At 40.8% G+C, this 12,205-nt stretch overlaps 1 protein-coding gene across 1 annotated transcript in view; it reads right to left on the minus strand.

Moving 5' to 3' along the window:
- The window catches only part of Ttc29 (tetratricopeptide repeat domain 29), a 478,601-nt gene that overhangs the window by 366,769 nt on the left and 99,627 nt on the right, over positions 1-12,205 (minus strand). Inside the window, exon 6 of the mRNA XM_070022169.1 lies at positions 2,437-2,568. The gene's annotated coding sequence lies outside the window, so the exon portion shown is untranslated. The remainder of the gene's footprint in view (positions 1-2,436; positions 2,569-12,205) is intronic.

Here is a 12,205-nt window from a genome sequence, read left to right on the forward strand (position 1 = left end):
TTTGGTAGTTGAGTCTGTTCTACCAGTACTTCTGAAACTGAGTAGGTGTGTATTTGAGCACCCACCTAGTGCAAAAGCATGAGTCCAAACCCCAGTACTCTCAGAAGAAGGGGGTGGAATGCAGGGAGAGGAAAGGGAAGGGAAAGGGAAGAGGAGAAGGAAGAGAAAGAGGGAGGGAAGGAGGATGGGACAGAGGGAGGAGGGAAGAAAAATGGAATGAAGAAGGAAAGTACTTAAAAGAATTTCTCAGATCTGAAGATCTTTGAGTATGAAGAATGAAAAGAAAGCTGCACTAGTCCCATCACTGAGGAACTTGAGAAACCAGCGACTCAAAGACTGAGAAGAGAGTTCTGGAGAGAGAGTCCAAAGACATTTGGAAGGAATCATATAGCTTCAAAATACATAAAGGTGTGTCCATGTAAGTGTAAAAGCTGAAACGGATGTGTTTCTCTTTTTTCATAAAATGTTTTATCCCATAACTCAGCATTAATAGACAAGGTGGTATTTGTGCCAAGGAACAACAGTATTTGTGCACAGGGGCTACAGTTTGGATAAGAAATGGTCCCCTAGAACCTCCATGTTAAAGCTACGGTGGCCAGCCTTGGAAGCCATTGGAAGGTGATGGAGAAAGGGGAAGGAAGTTATGTCATTGGGGTTTGCCATTGAAGCAGAAATTGGGATTTGGGCCTTCTTGTCGCTCTCCTGGCCACGATGAGGTGGGTAGAGACCTTCCATAGACTCCTGCCATGATGTACTACCTGGCACAGGACAAAAGCAACTGAGATTGAAAATAAACCTTTCTTCTGTTTAGTTTGATTGTCTTGGGTATTTTGTTGCTGTAACAGAAATCTAACCAGTACAGGGGCTGGGAAGGTGGCTCAGTGGTAAAGCACTTGCCTTGCATGCCTGAGGCCTTGAGTTTGATTCCTCAGCACCACATAAACAAAAAGAAAAAAGCCGAAAGTGGCACTGTAGCTCAAGTGGTAGAGCGCTAGCCTTGAGTTGAAGAGCTGAGGGACAGCGCCCAGGCCCAGAGTTCAGGCCCACGACCGGACCCAAAAAAAAAAAAAAAAGAAATCTATCCAGTACAGTATGACTGTGTGAATTTATCTCACTTTACATCTACCTTGTAGAGGAAGCATTGTTTAGGTACTGCTTTAGATGGGCATCCATTAGTTCACTGAGTGTTGATTAAGAATGAAACCTCAGGTTGTTTAATCATGTACTTTAATTTTTAATTAAAAAAAATTAGACTAAACATACAAAGTGCTCACTAGTTCAAAACTGACCCAGCTGCCCTAGGGAGTTCAAAGGAGGGCAGTACTCCTCTGAGATGGGGAATGGTTGAGGGTGGTGTGCAAAAGGTCCCAGAGGAGATGACCCCCAGATGACTGTTCATAGTTGAGTATGTCAACAGAGTCTCAGAAATGAAAAATGTGAAGACTTGGAAACAGAGCATTTCCATGGACATAGGAAGAAAGCAATAATTTTTGAAGTTTGTCTGAAGCATATAGTATGAAAAAAGGAGTCAGAGAACTCTGAGAAACAAGGGTGAAGAGATTGGTCAAAATCAAATTAAGAAAGATCTTACTGGGCACTGTAGGATCACACTTGTGATCCTAGCTACTCAAGAGGCTGAAATCTGAGGATAGTGGTTTGAAGCCAGAATGGGTAGGAAAGTCCATGAAACTCTTATCCCCAATTAAGCACCCAAAAAAGCCAGAAGTGGAGCTGTGGCTTAAATGATACAGCACTAACCTTAAGCAAAAACGCTCAAAGACAGTGCCAGGCCCTGAGTACAAGCCCCAGGACTGGCATCCCTCCCCACCCCAAAATAAAGGAGAGCAACCACAGACCTCTCATCTCACATCTTGCACAGAAAACAAATCTTTCCACGCTTCAGGAAAACAACACTGTGATCTAACTAATAACCTGATTACCATCATGTCCACCTTAGGCTTTGTGACCATTTTTATTGTCATTCTCTGAAGTCAGAAGAATGTCTAAACCAGCAGCAACTCTTGTGAGGTGCCATCGGCCTGCAGGACAACTGGGCACCTCTGTAAGTGAACACATCCTTCCCCAGTGGGTTAACAAGTCTTGTTGTTCTCCACAAATCTCTCCCATGCCCTAATAAGTAGAAATGGATCACCCTCGCAGAAGACTTTCTTGCAACCCAGATTATCTGGGGAGATCTCAAACTTATGATGCGATTTCTGAGACATACTACAAAGCACCATCCCCATTTCTGCCAAGAGCAATAACAGTTAACATTGAGGACACCCTCCATCCTGGACTGGTGGAGTCCATTTACAAATGAGAAAACCAAGGCGCGGATAAGTAAAAGAACTTACCGTGGACACACTGAAAGTAGTGAATGAGTACACATTCATTCTTCTCAACTCAGCCCCTCGGTCTTGACCCCATAGCTCCTACCTGTGGCTCCTCTTCTCTATCTGGTGTTCTGGACATGGAAATGAAATCCTGGATTTCTCTGAGGATGGAATGGAGATGTGTCTTCCACCATGGACACTTGTCAAATCTTATCCTCTCAGCTGTCAGTCCCTGCTAGTTTAAAAGAAAAAAAAATTCTAACTTGAACCTCACCTTCCATCACCATTTTTTTTGTTACCTTACAGACTATCACTTTTTTATCTTGAGATTTTTTTTAAATCCCCTACCAGTGAACTTCATTGTTTTCAGATGTCAAATGAATCTGTCACCATCTGAGCATCTCCACAGACCTTGAAATCATGGTTCATCAAGGTCATGTTGGAGCCTAGTGGTCAAACCCTGACCAAAAAAAAAAAAAAAATCGAAACTAAAATGGGAAAATAAAAAGACTTCTCCTTAGCTGCATGTACATCTGCGCATTTCTTTGGGGGTTGACTTTGAAATTCTACAACAGTGCCACATGGAGAACAAGCTATGATTTGATTGTTTGTGTATTTGTATTCACAAACATATGCTCATGAGTATGTGGAGAACTAGGCCTGCTGTTCACAGGCCCTTTATTGTTTTTCTAGGAATTTTCAAAAACAGGTATGAATAAATTATAACTTTAATGGAACCCTTCATCTGAATAATTTTGATCCAGGTAACCCATATTCTCTTAGATATGTATAGAATATTTTTAAATTTGCAATTAACCATTTTAATGGGGGGGAAGAAAATAAAGAACAGCAAAGTCTATTTATGTTTCCCTAAATTATCCTCCGAATCCTGTCACTGTATATCCAACAAGAACATTTTTTTGTCATTGTATCACGAAAATGTTGTGTTTCATAGTCTGCTTTCTCTTAAATTTATTTAATATTCCTTTGTACCTAAATAGACCCATACTTGTCTTGCTTGTGTCATGGAATAGTTATGCGGTTCCCCTTCTTGATGCTATTGCTGTGGGGTTTTTTTTTTCATCTTTTCATTTGGAGTTGTGTCTTCTACTATTTTAAACTGAGTTATTTTTAATGACATATTATAGTTTACATTTCCCTCTCTGGGGATTCCTCTGTAGAGCACTAGCTTCAACTATATTTTTACCCTCTTCTAAGTCTTGTCTTTAACCAAGTCTGAATTAAGAACCTAATTAAAACAACAACACACACACACACACACACACACACACACACACACACACACACACACACACAGAGGAGAAAAGGCCTAAACACTAACTTTATCCACCTTTTTCTTCTATTTATCTTCAGAGCTTGGTTACTAGAATCTGTAAACCCCAAGAATTGGGACCACATGAAAATTAAGAATGGTATTAAAATCTTTAGGGTTTTGTGTTTTTAGTTTTAATTCTGCCAGCCCACTCTCAAAAGACCTATAGCAATCCACAATGCTGGCAGCTCTGTGTATATCTGTTCCTCCACCAAAGCCCACTGTCATTGCATTTTACCATATCTACCACATTACATGCCTAAACAGGTACAACTTGGCATTTAACTGGTGTTTTAAGATTCAAACCCTCAGCTTTGATCAAAGCCAAACACTTTGCTATAGCTGCTTTCTCTTTTCTTCCTGTGAGCATGCACAATGTCTTCCCCTCCTGACACTGAATCACATTTTAGTATTGGTATGGCACATTTATATTAATTTATAATTTATCTATAACGTTTGTATTCTATGTTTCTTATATATAACATGTATGCTTTTACAACAAATTATACTCTTTGTTTTGCCATTCTCTTCTCTGAAATTTTTTACAGAATTATTTTAGATTTGTGTATCTAAGTCCAGGACAACCTTGGAAGATCCCATTCCCACCAAGAGGCTTGTTCATAGGGCAGTTCTCATACTGATGGGCAAGGCCAAAACTCAGTACAATTACATAATTTTTAATACAGAGATGGTATTTTGCATTCATTTTTTTAGGTTTCATATTTACAAAAAACTGAAGATAGTACAGAACCCCCATATAACCCATATCTAATTCCCCCTAATAATATGATGTTACATCAGTAGGATACTTTTATTTCAATTTACAATCTAGTATAACTATAGCTATACTATGGTTATAGTATATAGTCCAGATATATTCAGATTTCCTTAATGTTTACCTAAGGTCCTCTTTCTCTTTCCAGACCCCATCTAGGATACCATATTATATTTCATCATTAGGTCAGCTTTTGTCTCTGACAAAATGCCGGGATAGGCAACACAAAAGAAGGAGAGAGAACATTTACTTATTTGTGGGTGACATTAGTTGTTTTTTGTCAGTCATGGGACTGGAACTCTGGGCCTGGGCACTGACCCAGAGTTCTTCAGCTCTAGGCAAGCACTTTACCACTTGATCCACAGTGTTACTTCCAGTTTTCTGGTGGTTAATTGGAGATAAGAGTCTCATGGACATTCCTGCCCAGGCTGGCTTTGAACTGCAATCCTCAGACCTCAACCTCCTGAATAGCTAGGGTTACAGGCATGAGCTACCAGCGCCCAACCTGATGTTAGGTTTATGTCAGCATCTTCATTTTCAGTTGGATGGAATTTTCAGACTATTTTAAGAATTGTTCACACAGTTTCTATAGGAAAAAACTAAATGACTAAATGGCATGCTCAATACAACCTGGCTTTCTCCCTATATATCAGTCATCATATCCACCATCACCATATGTACAAGAATAATTTACCCAAGGAGATGCCAGGGTAGTCCATAATAAAGAATCTAATAAAGAGGGAAGGTGGCTCAGTGGTAGAGCGCTTGCCTTGCATGCCTGAGGCCCTGGGTTCGATTCCTCAGCACCACATAAGCAAAAAGAAAAAAGCCGGAAGTGGCGCTGTGGCTCAAGTGGTAGAGCGCTAGCCTTGAGCTGAAGAGCTTAGGGACAGCGCCCAGGCCCAGAGTTCAGGCCCCACGACCGGACCCAAAAAAAAAAAAAAAAAAAAAAAAAGAATCTAATAAAGAATCATCAATGTAGATACTCTTTATCACTGACCTAGACATCTGATACTGGAATACACACACACTTTAAAATATGCAAGCATATTACAAAGACATGTACAAGATGTTGAAAGGGATGCTTGCATTGGCTTTTGTGTAGTCATGCTTTTAAAGGCCTCTAATAAGAATCAATAATGAGATGGACTGACTCCTAGAAGTCTACAGAACGCTGCTAGCGGGTGCGAGGTTTTCCCTCAGATCCTGGACACAGGTGTGACTCATCTCACTCAAGCCCAGCCAACCTATACTTTAAAGAACTCATTGCTTCAAGGTGCTTTCAATTTCTAATGGAATCTCCAGATGTCTGTTGCAAAATACCTTGGTCCTTCATACACTTTCATCTGTTGGCTGGTAAACAACTTTTTCTTTTATCTTCAAACAGCCTGTTTATTTCCAAAAAAAAAAAAAAGTGTTGAGTACAATTCTAGGAATTTTCTGTTTTTATCTAAAAGTTGACACACTTGGCTCTGAGCAGTTTGTTTTTGTATCTGAAGACCATCTTGTGGTTATGTTGTTTTTATTGCCTGTGGAACTGACAGGTATTGTCAAAAACAAATAAGTTGCCAGCATAATATTTGTCCTTAAGACCTAAGGCTAAACCTTGCAATGTGTGTGAAGCTTTTTGAATCAACCTGTGTACTTCTAAGGATATGATGAAAGAAAGAAAGGAAGGAAGGAAGAAAGAAAGGATGGAAGGAAGGAAGGAAAGAAGGAAGGAAGGGAGGGAGGGAGGGGGAAAAAAGCCCAGAAAGTCACAGGATGTAACTTGTATCTGAAGCACCGTGGAAGTCAGTCAAGTGGCATCAATTTTGCCTCCCATTTGCTCCATTGGTAGAGTAGGTTTTACAATGCTGTTTTTGTTTTAAAGTAAAATTCTGGGCATTAGGCCATTGCCACACCGTTTAGAAACAAAAATAACAGGATGTCTTGTTTTACCATAAAGATCAGGCTACAAAGCAGCCAACTCCATACTGGTCTGGAAGCTCCTGGAAGGAAAAGTCTCTTCCATCATGGAATTCCTGTCCCTCTGTAATGACCTGAGAGCAAGAAAATCCGTGGAGGCACGGTTAAAGGTGACAAAGGAGTTTTATTAGTTGGTCTGCAACCTTGTCTTGGGTTACTTCAGAACTAGGAGCAGCTGCAACCTCTAAGGCGCAAGTTTTTTCCTTTTTCCTCCTTCCCATGGGCCTCTCTGCTGTCTTCAGGCCTTTCACACCTGTCCACGGGCCTCTGCACAGGCCTCTCTTCTCTCCACGGGCCTCTGCGCTCTGCACAAGCCTCGTGCTCCACGGGCCTCTGCGCTCTGCACAGGCCTCGCACTCCACGGGCCTGTCTCCTCTCCACAGGCCTCTGCGCTCTGCACAGGCCTCGCGCTCCACGGGCCTCTGCGCTCTGCACAGGCCTCGCGCTCCACGGGCCTCTCTCCTCTCCACGGGCCTCTGCGCTCTGCACAGGCCTCGCGCTCCACGGGCCTCTGCGCTCTGCACAGGCCTCTCTCCTCTCCACGGGCCTCTGCGCTCTGCACAGGCCTCGCGCTCCACGGGCCTCTGCGCTCTGCACAGGCCTCGCGCTCCACGGGCCTCTGCGCTCTGCACAGGCCTCGCGCTCCACGGGCCTCTCTCCTCTCCACGGGCCTCTGCGCTCTGCACAGGCCTCGCGCTCCATGGGCCTCTGCGCTCTGCACAAGCCTCGCACTCCACGGGCCTCTCTCCTCTCCACGGGCCTCTGCGCTCTGCACAGGCCTCGCGCTCCATGGGCCTCTGTGCCTCTCCGCTCTGCGCAGGCTCCTCAGCTCTGCAGACCTCTCCGCTCTCCACAGGCCTCGCACACCTCTTCAGGGGCACCTCTCTTCTCCACGGGCCTTTCCGCTGGCCCGGGTCTCCTCAGGCACTGCTCCGCTCTGGCTTGGGTCTCCTTGCCAGTCCGGGTTCACCTCAGGCACTGCTCGGCCTGAACCAGGCCTCCACGCCGGTCCCGGCTCTCCTCACGCACTGATTGGCTCTCTCCTCACGCACTGATTGGCTCGGGGAGGAGCCTCTCTGGCTGTGTCTCCTCCCCGGAAACCCCTGCCTCTTTATATCCGGTGGCGCAGCCCTTTGGCGCCCCGCCTCCCCAGAGGCCTGAGGAGCTTGGAGGTGAGGTCAGTGTGGGGAGGGACTTCCCCCCTGGGACTTCCCCCCACACACACACACACATACCAGGTTCTCACACTTCGGAACTACCACAGTCAATGGGTCTCCACCCCACGGGCAACAACTGGCACAGGACCTTCAAGGAACTCTTTTAAGGTACCAGTGACTGATGCCCACAATCCTAGCTACTCCTGAGGCCGAGTTTTGGTTACACAGATCACAACCAGCCCAGAAAGAAAACTCTGCCACACTCCATCTCCCAAGTAACCAGCAAAAAGAGTTGCTATGGAGGCATGACTCAAATGCTGGGGTACACCAGACACAAGTAAAACCACAAAAACAAGAAAGTTCACACCCCAGGACCGGTACCAACAAACAAAAAGATAGCCGAGGATTCATTTTTCTTTATAATAATTTCAACAAATACAAACTCAGGCTTAAATTCACAGATCCTAACCACTGAACATAAAACTATACAAGCTTCAAAGCTACAATCATAGTCAGAAATATAACAAGGAAGCAATATGTACTACTAAAAATGGAAGCTCATGAGGAAGAATTGTAATCATAGTAACTAAAGAAAGCTATCAGATAATTTATTATAAAATCACAACTGGCATGCCTTCTTGGCAAATTATTTTATTATATTAATTTTGATATCTACAGATGCATATTAGTATATGCTATATATATTATGATTATATATTACTGCATAAATAGTACATGTTATTATGCTTTCTAGATTAGTGTCATTAACATAGCCATATATTCAGATAGCTTTAAGCAACTCATCAGATCCTAAAAAAACATAGCATATTATTTCTAGTTTGTTTTGTTTCTTACTGTGTTTGTGTTTTATTTGAGTTTTGGCTTTGTTTGAAACAGGGTCTCCTATACTCCTATACTCCTAACTTGAATTTCACAATCCTCCTGCCCCACCCCCAAGTGCTGAGTCATGGATGAGAGTCACCATCATACTGAAATGAAATTTAGGTAAAACTCAAATTTAGTGTTTAATGAGAGCTGGAGATGAGGCACAATTGGTAGAGTCCTTGCCCAGCAAGCACAAGGTCCTGAGTTCAAAGCCCTAGAACAAGCAACTCCCAAAGTTGAAAATACAGTTTTCAATGATGGAATATTCTCACTACATATTTTACAAATATTTTAATTTTTTTATAGTTGAAGTTAAAAGTACTTAAAAGATAATTAAGATTTCTTTATATCAAAGATATTTTTTACTGCACTAAATATATTTTTTCAGGATATAATCGGATCATGAAAATTATTTAATTAACAAGCACAATTGTATAATTATATATACATATTATATGCATATATTATGGAATAATTAAATAAATAATGTGTGCATTCCCTCACATTCTTATCAGTTTTGAGAGTGAAAACATTTAAAATCTGCTTTACAGATTTTCAAGAATAGAATGCATTGTTACTAACTATTCACCCGGTTACATAATGGACCTATATTTTTTAACTATCAAGTTCAAACAGAGAGTAAAGATTTGTTAATGCAATATGCTAAATTTTCTTCAAGTACTAACATATCGTTGGCCTCTGAAATTGTGCTTTTATTATTTTTTTAAGGAACTTAGTCTGCTGGAAATGTACAGCATTATCTTTATTTTGTAAATTACATGGTGAAAGTCCACATAAGTATTTACATATGAAAATGTGGGCTTCCATAATCCACAATAGAACAAAAATTATTAACTCTACTAGTCAGACATCAGGAATTATATCTAAAATGACAGAGCTGTAATTTATGTTTTTTTATCCAAAGGATTCTATTATAATTTTACAACTATTGTTTTACACTCTTCCCCTAAGTATATTATAATGCTGCCACTGTTTATATTCTGCACAAAAGACTGTTGTGATGTTTTAAAAACCCTAAAAATTTAAAAATTTTAGTAAGTACCATGATCTCCCCTAATGTTTCTGGAATAATCCTCTACATGCTTCACATATCTGTAAAGAGGTTAATCATGGCACGATAATATTTCTCAGTTTTCTGAGGTTTTTTTGTTGTTTTTTGGGTTTTTTGTTGTTGTTGTTTGTTTTTTTCAGTTGTGGGCTCTAAACTCTGGGCCTGGGTGCTGTCCCTAAGCTCTTCAGCTCAAGGCTAGTGCTCTACCATTTGAGCCACAGCACCACTTCCAGCTTTTTCTGCTTACGTGGTGCTGAGGAATCAAACCCAGGGCCTCATGCATGCAAGGCAAGCACTCTACCACTGAGCCACCTTCCCAGCCCTATTTCTCTTTTCTGTAACTCTGCTAACATGTATAATTCTAAATGTTTTTATAAGATTTCAATTTGGAATATTACCTTACTGTTGATGTGCATGCCATATTTTCATGATTACTAAGAAACAGATAATAACTGTTGACAGATCCTGGGTTAGATTTTCTTCTATGAACTGTTTATAATACAGATAAAGCCTGTAGGCACTTAATTCAAACCCCAGTACCACCAAAAAATGATAACATTTAAAAATAATATTGCATGACATGTCTCCAGAAATGAAGTAGTTAAATTCCCTAACATTTTCACAGTAACAACAACAACAACAACAAAGCCAGTGCTCTCATGAAATGAACAAATTGTTACATGGTAATCTCCAATTTCTATCTATGTAAAACATACTTTCTGGATTATTAATGGAAATTGAGCCATTACATAGCAATTTGTGTTACAGTGTAAGAACTTGTAGATTAATTGGTAATTTAGTACTATAATTTTCCTCCAAGAAACAAATCACAGATGCCACAAACTGTGACAGCAGGCGTTAAAATGAGAGAGTATGCTAAAGCAGGGAGATTTTTTTTTTGGTTTTTAGATTTACCAAGATAAATATGAAGTTCATATTTAGAGATGCAGATTATGACATCAACAGGTTTTTATTACCATTATTATTGATCTCATTCCTCCCTTGTAAGGGAAGGCAGAATGACAATTATCTTTTCTGTCAAAGTAAAACAGGATCCTTCCATCTGTTAGGAATTTGTCACACTATGCAGATTGGGTAGAGTTTAACTCCTTGCTGACATAAGCCTAAAAATTGTCCTAGCAATGAATCAAGTCATCTCCTTTCTTTTGGAGTCAAATATGAGGATAAAATAAATGTTAAAATTCAATAGATCAAGGATGTCTATATTTGGAGTTCACTTCCTTCTAGGCCTTTTCTTCTTTGACCATTTTGTAACTTATACCATAAAGGTAGAATCTGAGTCTTTTGTTCTCTGAGAATAAAATTTTAGCCTTTCTTTGTTTTAAAATATTTGCATTTTTAATTTTCATTGACACCTAATAATTTCTCACATTTTTGAAGTACAGTGTGATAATTTGATACATGGATAGTGTGTAGGGATCAAATCAGAATAAATTAGCATTTCCATCTTGTGAAATATTTACCATTTCTCTTGGTCAGGAACTCTTGAAATCCCTTTCTTCTAGTTTTACAAAATATATAGAAAGCTGTAAATCACTGTGATCCCTATCTGTCAACACTACAACATAATCCTTCTACCTAACTGTAACTGAGCACTCATTGGTTTTTCTCTCTATCCTCTCTCCTGCCTTCCTTTGCTTGCAGCTAGTGATGACCACTATTCTACTCTCTAATTCTCTAATTTTACTCATTATGCCTCCCGCAGGGTTGGAATGACACACTACCACACCCAGCATTTTCCACTGGATCTTGTTAACCTTTTGCCCCAGATGGTCTTGAACTGGGATCCTCTCAATCTCTGCTTCCCAAGTAGCTAGGATTATAGGCATCAGCCACCTCATCTGTCTTCAATCTGTCTTAATTGAACTCACAACATGACTGAAAGTTGACATTGTTTTGGGTTACATGCAGCCTTTTATGCCTCTTGAGAGATGACGGTCTAAAACTTTTGAAGTTTCTTTTACAATATGCAAAATTGAATAGATGAGCTATCTTTGGGCCATCCACACAACGAGAATATAATTATGAGATATCTAAGCAACTATGATTGAAATTGTGACTATTGTAGACCACCAGAAGAAAGTTAAAAAATGATGATGATGATGATGATGATGATGATGATGATGATGATGATGATGATGATGATGATGATGATAACAACAACAGCAGCAACAATTTAATGCCCTTATGTGGGGCAACCATTTGTTCCTAACTCTGGACATTGGAGCTTCTAAGTGCTCATGCCCAGTCATGAGCGCTTAGACCTGGTCTGGAAATTTATCCATCAGCCTCTGGTCCTGGGGCAGGGCCAGACTTGAACTGGACACAGCCTGACTCCCCATAGGACTTCTCAGCTTCCATAATCATGTGAGCTCACATCCTTAATAAGTTTCCGTGTGTGTGTTTGTGTGTTTGTGTGTCCTGTAGGACACAGAACCACCAGGACATGCATGTGACTATCATGAAAACTCTGACTTCTCCATGTGAAAATGGAGGGTCTGGAACAAATGTGGATGACAGAGCTGAAGTCAGAGAGTCAGCAAGACCCATGCGTTTGCCTCTACTCCATCTACGCGACCTTCTACAAGGAACCCAGGAGATGTCTCACATGGGACCTGTCAGCACAGTGAGCTGTGTTTCAGAGAGCTCTGAGCTACACAC

Source organism: Dipodomys merriami, unplaced genomic scaffold (assembly GCF_024711535.1).
Source record: "Dipodomys merriami isolate MVZ:Mamm:240054 unplaced genomic scaffold, mDipMer1.0.p SCAF_15, whole genome shotgun sequence".
Lineage (NCBI taxonomy): Eukaryota > Metazoa > Chordata > Mammalia > Rodentia > Heteromyidae > Dipodomys > Dipodomys merriami.